Genomic DNA, 23,284 nt, shown 5'->3' with positions numbered 1-23,284 from the left:
CCCACTTAATGTTTCCCATTAGGAAATTGTGACTGTGTCTTCCAGATGGTTTCAAATCACACAAAGTGCCATGATCTCATAAAATGACAACATGTATGCATACGTAGAACATTTAACATACTACACATCCCAAGGGAGGCATGGTTGGTCAACAAAACAGCAGCAGGTGTACCACAAATGAACCATGATTACTGCAGCTTTAAAACAGAAAGCATCACGCCATTGATTTCAGCAGAAGGTGGACACACACAAAGGCTGCTCTTGTGAAACTACACAAAATTAATTTTGTGAATTACATTTAGTGTAGGGAACAACTGATTAAGCCAACTGATTAAGACTCTGATATATGACCCTAAGTTTGTTATGGCCTCCAGTCTCAATGTCAAATACTATTACAAATAAAGTAACTGTGTATCCTCATAAATTGAGCTAAGTAAATTTCTCATCCCTACTCTCTTGCCCATAGCCATCTGTGATGAGTAATCATAATGCCGTAAAGCAGACCACAATATGGTAAGGATAGATATCTCTCTTTTGATGGAATTAAAGCAGTATCTCTCGAGGACGTCAGGAAAAAAGAGCTAAAATGAGAAAAGCTTTTAAAGTTTTAGAGTGAGCCCGCTTTTGTCAAGAACGTGCTGACAATGATTCTGTATAAAGCTTTTAAAAGAGGCCTGTTGGAACTGAATGGAAAACCTTCTCAGCTGATCTGTTCAATCTTACTGCCTACTGTACAGTGCTGACTGAACAATACTGATTGCTGATATTTGTGAGAGGAAAGAGTGTTCCTCACAGTGTGGAATACCTAGAGGCTTGCTGGGTGGCCGGTCAGCTTTAGTCTATTCACTTCAGCTAAATAAGTTAGAGTGTCAGGAACACAATGCCTCCAGTATCTTGTGGAAAAAAAGAACATTCTTAAGCCTGTGGAGGTGTTGAGCAGCCCATTACTCATGTGGCTATTTCAATGCGGGTGGAAACAGAGAAAAACGCATATACTGGGCACCTCTTCGACCAACCTCTTTGTTGAACAAGACCAAGGAAAACATTCTGTTAGGCAGAGGGCTTAACAAAGCAAAATTTCAATAGTTTCCTTTTCTTCAGCTGAGCTCTGCTTTAACCTCTTTTGACAAGTCATTTGGCAATGGAAAAACAGGCATGGATGAGTGAAACGTGGTAATGGAACACTGTGTGTGAGTCAGGTGGTGCCTCACCTGGGCACAGACACAGACAGGTAGCACTGACAGCTAGTTTTCATCACTGTTCATCAGTTACAGGAATGTGCCCCAAGGCTTTCATGTCTGCTAAGCCAGTTTCCAATTCTGAACACACCTTGTATCGAAGGAATTTCCAGACAGTGTGTACAGTCAACATCATCTATCATCTGTGCAAGATCAAGCTGTGATCATATCAAACTCTGTCATATTCTACCCTGCATGTAGAGTTTGGAGAAACACCCACATGGGCAGCTAAAATAATGAAAATTCCTGTTAACAACTCTCTGTGTCTTCACCTCCAGTGGTAATGAGAAAGCAGGTTATTGTTGGTGTGTTAAGCTGCAGCTGTCAGGAGAAGAAAAAGATGCACAAATACACTGCTCTGGGTGCCAAAGAACTTTATCACACCCCCACTCTGCAACCAGAATTAAAGACATTTAGGCTCCATTTTTATCTCAAGTTAATACCCCAAGTTAGCTTTGCAAACTGAGTTTAAGTCACATCAAGTTTGTTGGCTGACAAATTCGTTTTGACACTCATTTCTGTGTACGCCAGTGCTGCGCTGGTTCATGTCGGTGGGTAGAGGGAGTGAGTGAGGCTGATAGAGTTGGCTGCTCACCGTGCTCCAAACCCTTGGCGGTGGAGGGATATCTTTCACAGCAGATGCCAGAGAGAGGCAGATGCTTTTCATCTTCAGTGAGACAAATTCCTAGAGCGAGGCTTATTCTTTATTTATTTAGCTACTTATTTATCCCAGTGCAGCTTGGTCCCTCCCTTGCAGCACACAAATACACTGGGACAACACTTGCCACTATGTGCATTTGTGTTGTGGCGGCGGTGCAAATGAGAAAAGGATAGGGCACCAACGTGGAAAGGATGCAGTGTGATCCAAAATCTGAGCAAGTGGCTCAGCACACAGGAAGACATTGTTTGCAAGTATGTGGGAGAGCGAGAGAAAAACAGTGGGAACATGTAGGGGTGGATGTCTGCCCATATGAGATTATATGTGAATCTTTCTGTCCTGGAAATGATTTAATTCTCAAGCCTTGTAAAGCGTGTGTGTGTGTGTGTGTGTGTGTGTGTGTGTGTGTGTGTGTGTGTGTGTGTGTGTGTGTGTGTGTGTGTGTGTGTGTGTGTGTGTGTGTGTGTGAGAGAGAGAGAGAGAGAGAGAGAGAGAGAGAGAGAGAGAGAGAGAGAGAGTGAACAGTGCGTAATCATTGGCAAAATGATGATTCAGATTGTTTCAGCAGAAACTGAGATTTTAATTAATGTTCACAATAATTAGTCAAAATGAATTCTGGAGCTAAATTGCTTTACAGCTCCATTGCCAGGTTTAAATTAATACAATCTGAAACTGAAGTGCTAATGTTTCATAAACTATAATGTCACAACATATATCAACGTTCTGCATTAAGGATGCGAATTTTGAACAATTTCTTCCACAATAATTAGCAGTATTATCAATCAACATTCAATTATTCAAAAAAGGGGTGCAGTGGTAAGGATTGTCGCCTCACAGCAAAAACATCTGGGGTTTGAACCTGACTGCCTTTTAATTTAAGAGAAAAAATCAATGCGTCGTAAGTTTTTAGAGAGCAGAATTGTTTTTGCAAATAGATTGTGTAAATGAAAACACAGAATGTGCTAATTACCCACGACAAGGCATCTTAAAGTAGGAAAATTATCACCTATAACATGGGGAAAAAAGGAGAGGATGTTATTCACAACAACCCCAGACTTTTCCTGGATTAGCTCAAAAAATCTGAGGTGTAGGTGGTGACTCTAATGTCTTGAGCCAACCTGAACACAATTTATGGTGCATCACTAGGTCCTCAATTTGTCAATATGTCCTGTATCCTATATAGAGAGGTGATTGCAACACCTTGCTTCAACACGAAGAAACCATTGCAGAGATGACAAGGTTATTGAAATTATAAATAAGTAGAATTAATTCTAAACCTAATATCCTTCACTCACTCAGCTTTGGAATTGTAAGTGTTTGAGGAGTTCTCCGTAACAGTGATATATAGAATATATTGTATATACACTATGCAATAGGTAGAAGAGCAAGAGATTTAGTGAAGTAATTAACAAGGGAACAATGGGATTGGATCCTCAAAAACGGTAAACTGTGGAGGACAAAAGAGCTTGTGAGGGAAATATACACACCTTTCCTGTTTGCTTGTTTGCCACCCACATCAGGTGCCTGTCATTCAAGTTATTACCCCCTACCTATGTGTGTGGCAAGGGAGTGGCCACCCATACAGAAGAGGCAGTCTACAGACAGACAATGCAAGACACAGCTGCGCAGAGAGAGCGCTGAGGCTGTGTAAACAGTACTATTACACTAACTACAGGTAGCATTTCTGCTCTCCATCGTTTCCATTCCTCCTACTCATGTTCTTTCTCTCTCTGTCTCTATTTAATGGGTCATCCTGAGCACGGGGAGGTGGGACAGCTGAGATATATGGCTCGCAGTGTGGGGAGCTAATCATGGCCGTCTCTGGGGGTGATAAACCCAGACCAGAGAGGTTTGTGTTGGCGCAGCCTGCAACGGCTCCATAAACACAGTTACAAGCAGAATTTCAACAGCACTGTTTTGGCCCTTGATTAGTTTTCCATGCCCTAGAAGGCTCACCCTCACAAGTCTGTGCTCCTTTTTTACCTCAGCAGTGAACACATACCACAAGACCCCGAGAGAATTACTGCAAGCTGGTGAGCCCCATATTGTAAAATGAAAGTGTAAAGTAACCAAATTAGGTTTTCCTTTCAACTCCAAAAGCCCTGCCGTATCCAGAGACTTGATGGTGCATGTCTTTTTTACAGGGCTGCAACAAGGCGACTGCACTGAAACTCACCTAACAAAGAGTAATGTTCTGTGACCTATCGGGTTTGAAAGCACTTCTGTTTACAAGCTGATTCCACAAAGTTAATTGTTAACGCTTTACTGTCGAGCACAAGATTGAGAAACTGAAAGACACCTTTAACAGATGAGCGCACTTCCTTGAGTTGAGCAATAGAAAGTAGGGAGCAGCTGATTATGCTGACCTACAATGAAAGCACTCATGTAATAAATCACAAGAGTAAAGTGTCTGTCCATGGGGATCGCTCAAAGGAACCCTTCATGTAGTTAATTTAACAAAGTTTGATCATTAAGTAATATTACGGCCATGTAAAATGTATTCAGACATTTACGCCATAATACATTGTAACTTCACACGTATTCATGACGCATGGTATAATTTGTGACGTATGAGGGTTGGACGTGCACCAAGCTCCGGCTAATGTCGGATACAGGCACTAACTTGCTCTCAACTGAATACAAAGACCATTTCATATCAGTTTTACCCATATGATACAATGTCGATTGGCATTTAGTCTGGTTGAGTGAACATTTAACAAAACTCAAGTACCACCATAAATTTCCACTGAAGTGGGGATTTACAATTACCTCTGGGGGGCTACCAATCTTTTCAGCTGTAAATCAATCTGGGAACCAAAGGTGATATGTATTACACCGATATGTATTACACAGAGTAGAAGAGACATACCAGAGTGCCGCTTCCATTTGAATTTATTGAAGAGTGATTATTGAGGTTGTCGAGCTGCAGAGCAGGGAGAAAATGGCTTGTACTACAAAGTGCTGGGCAAAAGGACTGCAATAAATCAAAAAGCAGGCTCAATGTAAAACAGACATTCATCAAACAAAAGAAATGCTGTGTATACCTGGACCAGTTGAGTGTATAAAACAGGTTTCTGTAAAGTAGTATCAAACTTTAGGAGCCATATAAGTTCTGTTTGAAAATTACAATGAAATATTCAGAGAACCATGAAGTTAAATTAAAAATATGTTAAACTTACATGGACGTCTCACAAATACTAAGCAATAAACACTATTATTTGTAAGGATTTTTGTGTGGAAAACTGATGGTAAATACTGACATTTTATGTTAATTCCATCCACTTTGTTGATATCCCAACATCTTGGATTAATCTGACATCTCTATCATGGGTATTAGCATGATTAGGATTATTATTTGGCTTATAAATCCTATGTTTTTGTTTACATTCTAGAGAGCTCTTCAAATGAATAACTGAATAATTAACAGCAAATCTGTGCCATGGCCGCACACGAAATTTGCAATATAAACTGAGACACTGAGACTCAACAGCAGATGTGCATATATATCAAAAGGAAATTCACACTGTCAAGCAAGAAAGATAAGCTAAGACGTCATCACTTGACGGTTTGCTTGTGGACAGATGGTGCCATAAAATGACTAGGCTGGCAGCACAGAAGCCCCCCCCCCCCCCCCCCCCCCCCCCCCCCCCCTCACACCAAGCAGAGGACTTCAATCCTCCTCCCACCACCACCACCCCCTGGGCGGAAAACCTTGTCTCAGCCAGTAAAAGACAAACAGAGTGAAGGCGTGTGAGCAGAAAGACTGGCAAATACAGGGTTGCATAGATCAATAGTGCTGCCAACACAGGCAGTTGCTCGGGCTTAGCTCAATCCATGGATATAAGGTGAATTGATTTCAGCAACCAGTCAGAAAGGAAATATTATGAAAATTAGGCTTTGTAAAACTACTGGGTAGCGCAGAATATGATAAAAACTGAAAACGCTGTACAAACATAATGCTTTCTGTTTCCCTTTGCCTTTAGGTTGAAGTATATTTCTGTGGTACTGAGGTGAGAATATGGGACCAAACTTTGTATATGAGAGGGGCTTTTGAGAGCTTCATACTATTCAGCAGATGTCTCCACTGTTCTAAATCAATTACCTCTAGTCAGTCAATGCTTAGGGTAGGGGGTATTGTAAATCAGCTTGGTGTCATGCCAGATTAGTAACTGTAAAAAGCTGGGAGTAAAGTTCTTTGGCCAGCGTGGACCCTCCAGAGGCCGACATGACAAAGAAGCTGCAGCCTCTGTGCTCAGTGACGGAGCAGCAACTCTGGTAATTGTTTGCCACAATACTTGGTACGATTGGGATATAAGAGGATGGAGTCTGGCAGAGCATTTCTTGTTCTTTCCCTCCTGTTTTTATGTCTTATTTCAGAAAATAATGCAGGTTTTTAGAATTTTTCATTGTGATTTCTCAGGTGTTTTAGTCAGTATTACTCAGAAGTATATCTATACTGCACAACCAGACACACATCTTTACATTTCTACAGAGACCATTCTAGTAAAGCCAAAAATTAGCTGTTGATGGATCAGTCAGATGGCTGCCACTGGCCATTAATCCAGTAAGTGGTCACTCCTTCACTGACAGACACTGGGTGGATGGCCTGTACTTCTCCAATTGCAATCTTGAAAGCAGATCTTATCTCACTACATTAGTTTATACAAATCTACTACTGAGGAACTGTTACGCTAGCCAAAATGTTTCCTGGCAAAATGAATAAATAAATAAATTAAATGCTAACAGAGGTGAGGGCATGCTGCTGTAGACTGCATTCACCTCATGACACACAATGTTCAAGGTTTGTTGTACTATACTGGATGAGCTTGTGCTCAGAGTTGAAACACACAGAAGAAACTGTATTAGTTCACCCTACAACAGAGCATGTAAAAGTCACAGGGGAAACAATTCTCTGTGGTCTGAGGTACAGAAGAATAAACCCAATGTTGACACAGGGAAGAGTTAGACTAAGTCAGAGAAGGCTGAGAAAAGCACCTCCTATATAATCAGGCATTTGTGGTGGGAAACACAAACATTGAACCTTGTGGTGTCTGCGGCATGGCATAAGGTTGTATTTATAAAGAATCACCCCCTAATGAGAAATGTGTTTGGATAAATCTAAAAGGCACACAAATATATGCTTTTAAATATATGCTTTTCTGAGATCTACCATGAAACGAAAGTTCCATGTGTTCCACAAAGAAAAGCTTCCTGACTACTGATTCTTGAAACAGTTAAGACCTAACAGATTTAACATGGGTTAGTTGCTAGACAAATGTGGAAATAAAGAAGATCCCCAAGGTCCAACTCATGCCCTGCCTTCTATTCCAGACGGCTATCCTTTTAGCCCCTGTCTAACTAGTGAAAAGAAGCAGATTCTAATAAGCCATTCTGTCTTTCTGTCAGTCTGTTTCTGTCCATCCCCAGGCTTCCTCCTCTCTCTCTCTCCCTGACCATGCCTCCATCTCTGTCTCTTTCTATCTGTCTGAGCCATGAGCAAGCCTGTTGGAGCAGATGGAACCTTATATCCCCATCACTCTCTGGAGGCCTGAGGATTTAAAATGTAAAAGAGATGAGTGTGGAATAGGCACAGGCCAGTCGTTAAAAGGCAAGAGAAGCAGGGACTCTCAGCATAGACCATGTTCGTCAAACAAGAGCAGCACTACTAAAAACTATGACTGTGCTATAGAGCAGTAAGTTGCAAAGATGTAGACTCTAAACCAACCAGGCATGGTTGTCCTTAGTCAGTGTCTAATCCAATATTTTGTCCCACGCAATATGAGCCACATGATTCACCCAAATTTGTTCATGCTTGAAAAGTAATCAAGAGAAATCTGATCTTTTTAGTATTTCTGTTCTGTATAAATTTACTAGAACTGAACTACAATTTATCTACTAAAATGGACAGATTATTTTTGAACACACAAATTTGACGATTGGCTAGTAATTAAACTATAATGATCGATGGCTTAAAATGCCTTTTCAAATGATATTGAAAAATGTTGCCATATTTTCACCGTTATCTGACATTTTATTTGTAATAAAAAGACATGATCATCATTAATAAGCACAGATAATTAGCTGCAACCCTAAGCGAACAAAATAATGACTGTTACAAAATAATAAATAATAAATAATAATTATATTAATAAATAATAACTTGGACTGGTGGTTACAAGCCATAGGCAAAAATTAACAGCAATTCATGAGGATGTTACAGGGCTTTCTCTTCAGGCTATATTAGCTGGAAATGTGGAGTCAGACCTGGCTTCCTTCACACCTCACCCCAGGCCACCTCTCAGGTAATGAGAAAGTATCTGTACACTGTATCTGTCGTCTGGGAGAAGATTCTGCTTCGTCCTCCATCTCTGGGTGGCAGGTTGACAGACAGGAAGAGTGAAGAACAACAGGCGGACGAGGTCGTGAGCAGTACAATCGATTGCCAGCTGACTAGCAAGGTCCATTATACTGACAGGCCAGAGCCACAACACGATGACCTGCACTTCACCAACGTCCTCATTACTATCTATGAATCTCTCTCTGGGACCAATCTCTCTGGCCCTCTCCCCGTTCCTGTTCTATCTCGCTTTCCCTCTACATTACATCTCCACGGGCAAAGCATGGAACCGAATTTTACTCTATCAGTCTGATGAAAGCATTTCACGATAGGGAAAAGCCACACCTAAACCACTGCACTTGATTTCATGTTTCACTGAAGAACATCCAGTGTAAATGTACATTTAAGCCTGCGGTGTATTGAAGAAATTTTAACTGTGAGGGAAAATATGAAACATTTCTCCTACCATCACCCTTTCCCTCTAGTTATAGTGAAATCCTCAGTCCTTGGAAGACTTATTTATACTCTCTCTCCTGCCCCACCCTCTTACACAGAGATAGGATTTACCTGCAGCTGATACAGCCTCCAGACTATCAATTACCACCAGTGTAGAGTCACTGCTCTGTAGCTTCACTAACAAGACATACACACAGTGCTCTCACACACAGATCTTGTAGACACATCCAGAATCATACGATTTTAATGATTAATATAATACTTCAGTGAAAATCCACTTCGTTTTATATATATATATATATATATATATATATATATATATATATATATATATATATATATATATATATATATATATATATATATATATATATATATATATATATATTCAGTTAAAGCATTCATATAGCCAATCAAGCAAACAGGTATTCAGATCTTACATAAGTTCTATCAGAGTAGAATTACTGGCGAAGATGCCAGATACATTATCTTTGGAAAATGAAGTACTGCCATTCATAGAAAAAACTGTAAATCATAAAAAAGGGCACTTCAGACATTAAATATCCATGTAAACAGCAGAGCTAGTACTAGGTTTTGACACAGGAATATTTCACTTTTGACTCGGTATTATATTTGCTGCTCAAAAGAGGTGTGGAAGAGCAGCCTTCACTGTCGTCCATTTATTTAGTTGTGATGTTTGACTGGTTTGCAATGTGCTGAAAACAGAGATCTCACCAAATTCTTCCTGACATGTCATCTCACTCTCTGACAACGATTAGACTGAACACCAGGCCATTCAACATACAGGAAGACATGCAGGGACAGGACCTGTCACTCAACCCAGCAGATCTACCCTGATGCCTAAAGTGCCTCTGTCAGGTCAACAAATGAAAAGCCATCACAGCCAATGTTGCAGTCATCAAGCTGCAGTCATTCCATAGACTGGTTAAATGCTATCTTGCCAGGTCCTGTTAAATATCGTTGAACACGTTTGGGCTGATGGCGTCAGTTTTGATTCTCAGGCTTTGCGTTTTGTTGATGCACCATCACAGGAGGTGAGCAGCCAGTCAGGAAACAGAAATCATGTGGAAGACCAGACTAACACCTGATAAAACCCTTATTAGGACTATAACCTGCATTCGAGTAATGTCTGGTCACATAGACCGCCCATACAGCCTAGTGTGAGCCTATGAAGATCTGAGGAATTAAATTTCTTTTAAGTGAGCTATCGTGTCTCATCATGACAGTAGCACAGTAATCATTAGAATAACATATTCAGGTCAAAAGGCTAATGAATGTGCATTAACAATGGAGTGGACGGAATATCGCTATAAAGCACTAAACTTTGAAACACTGACAGCTCACAATCAAACCATTAAAACCACAAGAACCTCAAGAGATACTGAGCCAGGGGGATTTTTTCATGCTTTGACAACAAGTGCAAACATGTACTATGAATTATTGAACTCATACATATAATTAGATTAGCTTACCAGCAAGTTTAAAGCCATTTCCTCGGTTAAAATGTCCGAATTGAATTGAATCCCTCAGCATGAGATACAAAGGGGCTTTTCAATGACGTATAAAAATAGCAACTGGTTACCCATTTACTTCCCCTTTTCTCAACCAGTCCTCTTGTCTGTCAGCAACGGCAGTCAAGTCTCCCATGTTTACTAATGTAGAAGCAACCCCTTTATCAGGGAGGAGATTTGTAGGCAAGAGGCAGGGGATTAGCCATCAAATTATCAGGCAGACGGCATCCGTGCTTCAAGGTTGTGAAGCAGTAATCTCTAAGGCTGAAGGGGGAGATCCAGATAAAGGTTTGGGATTGGTGCTGTGGAACTCCAAACGCTGCATAAGTTAAATATACAAGTGGTTTCCAGGGGTGCTTTTTTTTTTACAGCAGCTTCACTTTTTTATGGTGACTACTTTTATGGGACCAGACTATATTATGTAATTTTAATTCATGTTGTTATGTTATGTGGCATCACTACATAGCCAAACACCCCACTGTGCAAGACTTTCAATAGGGGGAAGCTTTGAAACAGGAATGCTGTAACTAGGCAGGGCTGGTGGAATTAGATTTCAGTGGCCTTGCCCGTGGCTCTTGTATTGTCACCCCCCTGCCCTCCCTTAAACAAGCAGTGCTCTCCTCAGAGAATACCCCCTGGACACAGGAATGTTTCATCAACGCCTCAGCCCCCAGCATCCTTACCGGTCCACAGTGGGCCAAGAGGCGCTGCACAGGCAGACTATAAATAAGTCAGGCGTTATAATGAAACTGGATGAATCTCCATCCATCTTCCCAAATCAAGCTACAGTCCTCAGAGCTGTGCAAGAGGAGGAGTCATTGCCTGTGTTTGAGGACAATCCACAAGATGAACAAAACCTAAATGCTATGATGTTAAATACATTCCACCAAAAACATACATTGTGTATTCTTAGATACAAGCATGTGTTCATCCCAGTCTGTGTATAAGTAGAGAAAAATTGTGAATTGAAAGATTGTGAAGGCTCATTATTCCATTAGAAGTGACAGGAGGGCCGACAAAGTCACAAAGTAAAATGTTGGGCTTAAGCAAGGCTTTTGAAGAAACTAGGAGGCTGAGCAAACAAGGGTGCTGGTGGAGAAAGACAAATAAATCAGTCACATGGCAATACTTTTAGAACCAAGCTGCAAATAAATCAAGCCCATATTTGGAGCTGGGAAATGTGTCATAATAAAATGCTTTTTTTTTAGTCGATGGCAATGATTATTGATCAGTTTAAATGATTTTTTAATGAAGATTTTGAGAAAAAGATTGAAATTAACCATTTTATTTTTAATTTATTCATTTTATTTATTCAAGGGACAGGTCAGTCTCACCGTAATACACGTTAGAAAAAGCTAGTAGAATCAACTTTGAGGCAGACTGTCCGAACATTATTAATATGCAAAAAATAAACAAATGTTACAGAAACTCTTGGGCTTGTTTGGTAAATGTTATGTAACCATAGGCACATGGAGGGTGACCAAGGCAAAGCTGCACCACCACACTAAGGTTAAGCTTCTGAGTGGGTGGCGATCACTGGATGTCACAAGACAGGGACCCCGCATTAGCCTCCTAATGGAACCCATCATATCCGAGGTGGAGATAGTGGGGGACACAGGGTGCAAAAAGATGCAATTCCCAAACAAGACAGTGATTTTAACCACAACGTCCGGTCTCGACAGGGAAACTGGCAGTCTTCTCTGGTCACAGCAGATGGGTGAAACCACATGGAGAGTGGTGGAGGAACAGTGCACAGACCTGGAGGAATCAACCAAGCCCTCTGCCACATGTCACCAAGAGTGAACCTTGCAATACTAATTTTCATAATACACGCTGTCTCTATTGTGGTGCAAGCAAACAACACACCTGCAGTCAAATCACTGACTGTGTGTAACTTGCAAGTTCCAAAATCAAGGGATATTATAGGCCATTGAGTCAGAGAGGGAGCAAGCTTCATTCCTGCAACAGGACTCTGCATTTTCAGAATGTGTTTATATGTTTGCATCTAATGTATTTAAGGGTCACTATTAAACAACTTTCTTATTGCCATTAATGAAGTGTCTATTGCTGCTTATCTTTTTATCACCCAGATCTACCTACATTCAGGTTTATTATCTACACTTGACCTTTCCTTTCTTTAATACTAAACTATCTCAGGCATATTACAAATATTAATGATAGTTCAAGCAGATGAATTGCATCATGCCTCAGAGAAACAACAACAGTGATCCCTGGCTTTCTCCAGTTGTCCGAAAACAGCTAAATGCATGGCAGAATTTCCATTTGACTAGGTCACCATGTCTCCCGCCTTCACTGCTGCACAGTTGGCATGTATAAGGATAAGCCTCGGTCTTGTCATACATTGCAGAGTACAAAAAAACAGCTGCCCCTAGAAATGGAGGCTGTTTCAATCAATGTGGAGGCGTAATGGGATGATGCGGAATTGAAATGAGTTTTGTGCAAGGAGGGAAATGTCCTCTCTGACAAAGCAGATTTGTGTTCCCATTGAGAAACCCAAGCCTGTAATGCACAAAGCTACGGTTAAAATGAAAGGTGCAAGGCTATGAACACAAAACAGACCTCTGATGGCTAGCTACAACTGGCCATAAAAGATACATTTAAAATGCAGAACAGAATAAATAATGTAAAAAGGGTTGCAGAAAAGGACTTAAAGAAAGAAAAGAGCTGAATGTAACTGAAGCTCTGAACACTCCGATCCGCTTCAATTCTCTCTAAAGGACCAGTGTTAGTGGCTTTTAGTGATGAGGTTGCAACCAACTAAAACGCCCTCCCTTTCCAAGCAAGCAGGAGAACCTAAGGTGGCTGCCACTTAAATGATTAAAAAAAAAGCAGTGTTTGGTTTATCTATTCTGGGCCACTGTATAAACAACAGGTTACCAATATGGTGGACCCTATAGAAGAGAATCTGCTTCCTTTGCAGATATGAAGATATAGGGGGATTATTTGGAACCAACAAAATTACAACAATCTGTGACAGGTGATTATAAGAGCCCGACTGATATATCAGTGTTCCAAAATTATCAGTGGGCCGATACTGACACATCATAAAGAGATCATAAGTGGAGTATATATTGTCTAATAATACAGTTGGAAACATAGGTTAACATGGATTTATTATAAGTCTTCTGGATTGACCAATCATCAGCCCAACCAACTACTGAGGTCGATATCTGGCATTTATTCGATTATTATTATCAATATTTTTATTGATCAATTTTCACAAAATAAATTAAATTGGCTACTTTGGCTCTGACCCAACTTGCTCTCTTTCCAAAGTCACTCTGTCAGACAGTCAGCTGTATCAGATTGGTTGCATCTCATGAGCAACTGGTAATCACTGAAAGCTATTGTTTACACAGAGAGACAGACAGGCAGGTTCCCTATTACATGCTGTTAATACATAATATTAAATGATACATGTATTTATTAAGTAATATTAATCATTATATATAAAATAGTCTCATTATTGATGACATGTTCCATGCTATCACATGCTGTTTATAAATAATGCTTAATGTATGTAAAATATTTATTGTATACATATATACAATCTCTATTAATGAAGACACATTAAGAATAATAGGTTGCCTTCTATCATATACTGTTAATATATAGCATTTAATGTTATTATGTTTCCTGCTGTTAAAAAAAAGAACATTTAAAATACAGTACCATTCAAAAGTTTGGGGTCACCCAGACAATTTCATGTTTTCCATGAAAATTCACACTTTTATTCATAAGCTAAAATAATTGTACAAGGGTTCTCTAATCATCAATTAGCCTTTCAACACGATTAGCTAACACAATGTACCATTACAACACAGGAGTGATGGTTGCTGTAAATGTTCCTCTGTATATCTATGGAGATATTCCATTAAAATCAGCCATTTCCATCTAGAATAGTCATTTACCACATTAACAATGTCTGGATTTCTGATTCATTTAATGCTATCTTCATTGACAAAAAATTTTTTTCTTTTAAAAAAATAAGGACTTTTCTACACACACACACACACACACACACACACACACACACACACACACACACACACACACACACACACACACACACACACACAGATATAGCTCTAGTTTAAGTCAGGACTTTTGGGAAGGGTGGTCTAAAACCCTAAAAGTTTAATTGTAGCCTCATTTAACTATTTCTTTACCACTTATTTGTTTTCACATCTGTGTTTGGGGTGATTGTTTTGTTAGAACACCCAACGAGACCCAACATTTTAGATGATGATCTTAGGTTTTCCTGAAGAATGTGGAGGTAATCCTCATTTTTCATTATTTCATTTACTTTGAGTCTAGTACAAGATCCCCTGGCAGCAAAACAAATCCAGAGCATAATACTACCACCACCATGCTTGACAGTGGATTTCTTTTTTTTAGGACCCTTTGATGCCTGAATTTTATTACAATTATATAAAAAAATATTATTTGTCTTTTTGCTTTCAAGCTGATGCTAATTTAAGTGGAGATTGTTAATTTGTCTATATCACATAGAATAGACATAATAATAATATGTATATATGTATCATATATATAATAGTGTAGGTCCCGGTCCAACCAGTCCTATGAGAAACCAGAGCTTGCAAAAGGTTCCTAGGGACGTATTGAATATGCACAAAAAGCATAGGGGGAATGCATACGCTATCTCGGCTGCAGTCTGAATGCAAGGGGTTAAAGGCCTCACATTCTCTCCTCCAAACATATTGTTGGTCACTGTGGCCAAATAGCTTAAGAACTCCCAATCCAAGAGGCCTTCTATTCAAGAAGAGTGGTCAAAGATACAACCAGAAGCTTGTGGATAGTTATCAAAATCACCTAGTAGAGGTGAAAAAGGCCAAGGGACATAGCATCACTGTATGTACATTTTTTACCCTGCAGATTTTATCATATTTCCAGAAGACATATCATAAATCTTTGAGAAAGCAAAAAGCGTAATTGTTTTGGGGTTTTTTTTGGTACAAAGGTACATATTTCAATCATTCCATCATAAACAACAAAAGCGCAGTACTCTGCCAAGGCTGCTCAGTCGGTGTATGATGTCTGACGGATGAAATCTTTAAACAATTCATGGTCCACAGTGGTCGATTTGTAGTAGGATTGCAATCATGTGATCATCAGCAGGCTGTTGACGTAGTGTCCACTTGTAGTTATAGTTACAGTGACGCTGTGCTGCTATCTCGCAATGATACGGAAATCCTTAACAAATTTGTAGATCGAGTCTATAAGCCGCATCACTGCCAAAATCTAATCAATTTCATTTCTGACCTTCCCTGAAAATTTCATTGAAATTTGTTATTCCATTTTTTTTGTAATGTTGCGAACAGACAGACAGACAGAGATGCTGATCATCACATAACTCTGCTGCATTCCTGGGCGGAATAAAACTTAAGAGAGCAGTCTATGTAAACATTCGTTCTCACCTACATATACCACCAATTTCAACTTCCAGGGCCTTTAAAGAGATGAGCTAAAGCTCACTTACCACAGATGCAGTGGGTTTTTACAGGACAATTTCCATTAATCACTAGCTAACAACAAAAATAACATCACCTACCCTAAAATAAACCTGTCTTTTTGTTGACTGTGATCTCATGTCAAAACCTTATTGTGTGTTTAGCAAGTTTGTGTAGAAGTCAAAGGATAGGCGCAGACCTAGTTATATCAAATAAGCTCTCTGCTTGGGGCAGCTGTGAAAAGCACTCTTGTCAAAACACTGGAGATTTTACTGCTAAAGACGCCCTTTTCTAAACCTTCTCCCCAGCACCTGTCACAATGAATGAACAACTGTCTGCAAGAAAGAAGTGTCACAACTGAAACCAGAAAGTGACTATCAGCACCACTAAAGCATCACACAGGCAGTGGCCTCTGATTGACAACACACATTATGGTGGACGTATCTGGCACACTAATAAACACGTAGCTGTTCAAGCATGCTATTTAGTACAGAACAGAGGATTGACAATTAGGTCTTGTGTATATATATATATATATATATATATATATATATATATATATATATATATATATATATATATATATATATATATATATATATATATATGTATAATATATAAACAGCTACCTCTGACCTTGACAGACAACAGCAGGCAACAATTTCTGACATACAATGAATGTACAATCCCTTCTCTGCTGTCATTTTAAAGTCTGAGATCAAATCAGAAATATATCCACAGTTCAGCTTCTGCACCAAAGTTTGGAAATTTATTAGGCCAACAAATACATGTTTTCTGTCTCCTTACAGTATGCATCATGAACAAATGTCTGGCTCCACTGACACAATCGCCTTCACAGGCATTGATCTGTGATTGTAAGCAACCTCTTTCATGTCCCAACTGGGACAAGAGTGATTAAGCAAATCCATCATGCGTTAACAGACCATTACACATCACCTAATTCACCAATGATGAGAAATCAAGTTCTATGGAAAAATCCATACGCTCAGCCCATAATTACTTTTGAGAAATCCGATGGTGAGGGAGATCGAGTGACTGTTCCTCACAGGGTAATTTATTCAGAAGAACAGACTTCAGCCAAGACAGCCGTTTAAGCAAAGGTATCATGCATGTTTGGTCAGGGAGTCTAATGAAGGGCAATGGTGAACAAATGGCCATAGTGATTTCCTCAGGTCACATCCTAGACTTAATGTTTCTCCGGAACATTATGGTGATGAAGTCACTGAGGTATAGTCATAAAAGTAGAATGAAGGGTCAGTGGCCTGAATGGTAGAGGTGAAGGAGGACAACCTACAGGTCAGCCATTGAGGACAGAAACTGACCTTGTTTGACTGTGGCTGACAAGGTTTTGTCTTTTTTGCTTCTGCTACCAAGCAGCTGAATGGACATTTTAGCAGTAGTGTCCTTCTTGAGATTCACCTCAAAGTCATTCTTTACTTAGGTCCGGTTTATAACTCCAAGTCAGGCCTAACAGTGGTGACCTGTACAGGGAGGGTTACACTCTAGAATCATTAACTTAAAACTGAAAAAACACACAATAAATAAACAAACCCATTTTTTGAACAAGTAAGAACAAACAAAAAAACGCACACAAAATTTCTATTGATGTAAGACAAACTGTGGGGGAGTCTAGTCATTTCAAAAGTCCAGCAAAATGAGACAATCATGTTAAGGGCAAAAAATATTTTTCTGACTGACATCAACTCCTTGCATTGAGCAGCAAACTTAGTAACAATTGCCACATTTATTATGACCATGATTAACACCTTAGTCTAAAAATGTATTTTAACAAGTGTTGTTTTATGTTGTAACACGCTATTTAAGATATAAGATAAACTATAGCCGAAGTGGGAAGTTAGAGCTGGCTACTTTTTACTGAAAAGAGCACACATTGACGTGTCTTCATTCAAGTTGAGTTTGGAAAAAAAAAAACAATGATACAGCTAATAATCACAGTAAAGAAAAAAAAACTAAAAACCCTTTAAATTACAAAAAAAACACACAGTACAACCAAGGCCCAAACAATCTCAAAAATGTATCGTTAGTGACTTTGAAAAGTTCCTCTCTGTAATTATCTGGGATTTCAAAGCCTTTCAATGTCTCCTTCTAACTGGAATTCTTGTCGCTGAAACTTTACCCCCGAGATTGCCCAAGGAGAAAAAGACAACTGGAAAAACAGGTTGTTTGGCCTCAGCGTAGGCCTAATGCAGTAGAACGGCAGGGTGCCTCACCTTAGCAGCGGTAGCTAAGGGACATTCTATGGCCTCTCTATTCAATGTCCTCTGAATACGTAGGGGAGGGCTTGCACCAGACAGGGCAATTTGCCAGAAAGCCAGCCAATAGAGCTAAGCCAAGACGAGGTTAAACTATTGTTTTGGCTTAACAAGCAAGAGTGAGCAAGGACAAAAGTAAAGGGGACAAAAGAGTAGTAAGAAAATACCTGACCACTGAAGTGAAACATATCAACTTATTTTGTTACTTTTATTATAAGGTATCTTGAGATTTTGAAAAAAACACACATAAAAGGTGAGGGATATTTAAACAAATAGGGTTCAGACAGTCACTATTAAAAAAGGCACCTGTGTCCCATGTGTTTCCCTGCTGAGAAGTAATAACTTCTGTTTGCTTCAGTTACAACACCTATTTGGTGAGAAATTCACACTTACCAATGCATGTCAAGTAGGTCCACTTATAAAGAAATCCTTTTTATTCCTTTTTATTGTGAGGCACTTATTCCAGAAAGTGAGAGTATCCAAATCCTACAAAAGAAAATCCAGCAGTATCCACAAAAGATTATCCCTGAACGATGCCTTATGAAAAACTGCGTGAGAGAAAGTAGTCTCCAGTTCCTGCTCAGTTATTCCATTTGCAGCGTTTCATTAAAACAGAGGAACTGTCTTCTGGCTCTCCAGCAATAGGTTTCCAGCTGTGGCTATAGAGCAGTGTGGCTTGAGGAGAGATCCTTCACAGGCAAAGCTTGTTCACACACTGAGCAGTTCAGGGACTGCCCGAGAGAAGCCAAGCCCACCATGTGATGTCACTGGTGTCAAATTTCAGTGTGAAAGGGGAGGAGGCTGCAGGCCCTTACCTTTCTGAACCTTGACCAATGGGAGACAATTTAGTGTTTCACCTGCATGAAGAAAGAAAGCTGGAGGTAAGAGTACACGTGATGTTATGTAGTCCTGCAGCTTTAAGGGTCCATTATGTGTTTTCTGCTGAAAACGTTCCAAGGAGAGACTGTAACTTAATTTAAGCTCACGCAGCCTGATCACAAACCTGAAAAAATGACCCCAAACTTGCTTTTAGATTAAAAGAAAAAATCCAGCATGTATTTCAAAGCCTATTTGCCATGCTATTTTTCTCGAACTTAAGGAGTAGGAAATGTGACCTTGAAACATTTCCAGGTAGATGTCCAGTAACGTGTTTTGTAAATGATTAAACTGTTTCAAAAATAACTGGCCTTCTCTCTATCAGAAGAAATATGAAAAAGGGGGAAATAAATATGCAAAATCCTCATTCTTAAATCTGCAAGGCTTTGAGTGCACACATACACAAACACACAAGTTCTCACTCCCTCTGGTCAAACTCTGCTAGCCACGGAGCTAATCGTCCACAACAGATGTTCAGAAATGTTCGGTCGGATTTATGACGGAGCTCAGAGGAACAGCCAAGTCAGCCTCTGGTGCTGTTTTTCTCTTCCATCCTACAAGGACAAGGGATTGCACCGAGAGACGTTGTCAGCACAACCATTCTCTTCCCCCAAAATTCCCTCGCTCACTCAGATTCACCATCCTAGACGACAGTGCCTTAATAGATCACAGAGCCTTGGGACCTCGGGGAGAGGTTTGCTCATTTATCCCAATAATATCGTGTGGACTGTAACTTGATTCATCCAACAGTGCTTCAGCAATGTTTTGCCCTCCACATAATGATGCTATATATATATATATATATATATATATATATATATATATATATATATATATATATATATATATATATATATATATATATATATATATATATATATATATATATATCAGTGACACTGTTGACGTTGCATATCCAAGACAGACACACATTTTTAGATGAGTCCATACATATCACCATGTTCCATTAATAATGATACTTCCATCATTGTGTTAGTATTCTCTAATTTTGAAAAAGTAAGAAAACAAATGCATTTGTGTGAGCTATTAACCTGAACAGCACAGTACCAGCAGAGTAACGTCTAGAAAATTGTAAAAAAAAAAAAAAAAAAAAACATTCAAAATGAGATTCTATACAGCACTTATGAAGGTTTCCACTAAGAGCATCAATGTTGAATCTTTTTCCTGGCTTAAACTCTATTGAAGGAAATGGCAAAATGCAATGTGTTCTGCATTCTTTCTGTTGTTAACAACAGGAGACAGTCTGATTTTACTGGAGGCTGCGGATCTGTGAACAAAACAGACTCTCCAGCATGAAAAAAAATGTTTTATCTTTAACTTTCTTTCTAGTTTGGAACAAATGGGATGTAGGTCATCTGATTAAGAAATAACTCAATTTGAATTGCTCAATATATAAATATATTACAGCTGCATGAGCTAGAATAATCTTACTGAAAGAAAATGGGATATCAGGCCTGCACATGAGCAAAAACCTCCTACAAGCTACTCCACAACAATCTCAAAAAAAAATAACAACCAATCTGGACATCTTGGAAACCTTTAATTTCCTTACCAGCTCATGAGAGTTTGAAGGAACCTTCTGGAGAATAATTATTACACCCACACACCCCTGAGGAGAGGAAGAAAAGTATATTTGTGGGTGTAAACAGTTTGTGCCAAATCAAATGACACATGAATCTGAGATGAAATGGCTGAAGAAATCGCACTGTAGTAAAATGCAGAAGTAAAGATTATTGGCTGGTAGCCCTAACAGCAGAGAGGCTGAGGAAATTAATTGTAAGCTACAGTAATATAGCACAATGTGTCATCTGCACAACATGAGCCATTTCATTTGAAGTGTAATCTCGTTTTAGTGCAATGTAAAACTCCGAACACAGATGGAATTTGAGCAGTAACCCCCTATGCAAGATTAAAACTGTTGCCTCGAGTGAGGTTTTGTTGCTCAGGCGCTTTTAGGACTTATCTTCTGCCCCACCCCCCCAGGAGCTTGAATGGAGCTGGAAACACCCCCTACCAAGTCTGGGAATTTATAACATTGTGACAACCACCCATCCCCCACTCATTTCATTAGACTGAGAAAAGGTTGACAACCTCTTCAATCTGAAGGAGCCGGCCTCTTCTTGATTTAAGCTGGTTTGCTAACAATACACAGTGAATAGATTCTACTGAAATTGATTTTGTGAAATGACCGATTCTCAGGCTTTGTTTTGTGAGCCTGTATAAAGTCTGTGTTTGTGGCTCTAGGGTTATTCACAGGTAAAGAACACATGATTTCTTCTCCTTAGTGTTAGCTACAGTCAACTTCAGATGGGATAATCTGCTGGCTGCTGTAGGATGGGATGAATCACCCCGGCCCTGGGCTTTATCAATATAACAGTCTGCACCATCGAATAAGTCTGCCAAAACATTTTAACAAAGTTCAGCTTCAAGGAAAGAAAATACATTTACTGGTATAGGTTCAGCAGAGCTCTATACAAATGACTGATCATCACCTTACAAAAATGTGTGCCATTTACTGCATTTCGAAAGACTGCAGTCTACAAAACTATGTCCAACTTATTGTGTATTATCCAAAATCTAAAAAAAGGAAAATTTAAGGAATCCAAATAGATGGGCTTTACTTGCCCATTCACAGGGGTCACTGGCAAACACAATTCTGGCTGCATGCCAGTGAAAAAATGCTGACCTGTGTCGTAAACACTGAGCTGTGAAAGTCAGTGTGCTGCTGCTGATGGGCTCTTAAGACTAGCACTATGTCATCATGTCCAAAAGCACAGCTGGACAACACCTGTTAGTTAACAATTTCTAGCTCAATTCGCAGTTTACTGAAGCCTGGTTACTGCCATTGGTTTGGTAGCTCATTTATTTCCAGATTGCAATCAGTGGTGTTGATATCACATTCATGGAGCATATTACAACTCACAAACATGGTTTAAGCCTATTATGAAATTATCAACGCACTCTGACATGTAGGAACAGATGAGATACATTGATAGCTTAGTTCCATGCAGGAAGCATGTGGACGTACACATCTAATTATATCTAACCATGTGTAATTTTCTTGATGCAAGCCACCATGTTACCAGTTAAGGGATAAAAAGGTGCAACACTTGCACAGAGTATCTAGTTGACCTTCTTTAAAGCACAAGTGAATGCATCCTTTGAAGCACAAGAATGAATGAAAATGGATGCCTAAACATCATATTTTTGCTCAATACTCCCAACACCAAGGACACACTTTAGGCCCTGATTTTTTTTTGTGCTCATGACTGTCTGGAGATAACACTGGCTCCAGCACTGAGAGGGAAGGTGATGGTGCCCACGACAGGAGGTGTGAAAAATACAAGGACAGTAGAAAACAGAGCACATAAAAACACAGATAAGATTGGCTTCATGGTGTTGACCTTCAGTGAGTGCTGGCATGTGTACGTGCCTGTACACATATGTGTCCATATGTGTAGAGCATGTGAATTTGTGCATGTGCCCCTGTGCCTCTGTGTCTCTGTGTCTCTATATATGTCCATAGAGGTGTGTGCCAACAGACAGAATGAGAGTACAAAAATGGCTAAGACAAGAGGGGTAGAACCAATAGAAAGCGTTTTTTTTTTTCTCCTGCTACTCGTTGAAAATCAAAAACAGCAAACGTTCTCCATTACACTCTGTTGCTGACAACTGGCGGGGCACACTCTCTAAGGGGAACAGCAGAGCATGCCACCAGATGAGACAAATCATTTTTATCTGGGACCCCGGCGGGTATTGACAAACCGGGGATGCATTTAGATTGCCCAATTAAAATGAGGAAATGAAGCGACATTGAGGCACTTTACAGCACGGTGCCCCCTCTCTCCCCTCTGGCCTCCTGTGCTCTCTGTACCTCTCCAGAGACTGACTTCCTTGCATGCTGCATTCAGTATGGGGGTACGGGGGTGGCAGTGCAAGCAAAGAAGTGGGTGGCTTGGGTAAGTCGCTTTGAGGTGAAATATGCAATACAGCAGGTAATAATGTTGGTGAGAGGCAATAGTGATCCCAAGTGACATAGCATCATTTATATTGTTTCCTCTTGCATGCCTAATTTTTGCACAGTGCTCCTAGGGAGTGCAGAGAACCCAAATGGGTGACATGGCATATAGCAGGATCAAGAACAGCGTGCAAGACAAAGAATTCAATGCATCTTTGTAACTTCAAAGGGTATGTTGGAAATCAATTATATGGATACTGGCTCCATTTATCCAAAAGTGTCTTAGTGGGTGACCTTCAATGTCATCCACTTCCTATACCCAAGCCTACATGGCTTACTTCCCTTCTCTCTTCACCTGAATATGACTCCCTCTGGTCTAATTTTCAGACCTCTATTTGTCTTTTTGATCAATGATCATTCCA

General features: G+C 39.7%; 1 protein-coding gene across 21 annotated transcripts in view; it reads right to left on the bottom strand.

Moving 5' to 3' along the window:
• Positions 1-23,284, bottom strand: part of LOC111573927 (receptor-type tyrosine-protein phosphatase F) — a 169,119-nt gene that overhangs the window by 109,221 nt on the left and 36,614 nt on the right. For 18 of the 21 annotated variants that reach the window (XM_055014181.1, XM_055014186.1, XM_055014183.1 and 15 more), the window contains exon 1: positions 18,401-18,718. The exons of 1 other annotated variant lie outside the window; for it this stretch is intronic. The gene's annotated coding sequence lies outside the window, so the exon portion shown is untranslated. Of the gene's footprint in view, positions 1-18,400; positions 18,719-23,284 lie in introns of those variants that run through there. 2 more of the 21 variants (XM_055014199.1, XM_055014201.1) reach the window with 1 other exon arrangement.

Source organism: Amphiprion ocellaris, chromosome 10 (genome assembly GCF_022539595.1).
Source record: "Amphiprion ocellaris isolate individual 3 ecotype Okinawa chromosome 10, ASM2253959v1, whole genome shotgun sequence".
NCBI classification, from domain to species: Eukaryota; Metazoa; Chordata; class Actinopteri; family Pomacentridae; genus Amphiprion; species Amphiprion ocellaris.
This window is presented reverse-complemented; position numbering and strand designations above follow the sequence as displayed.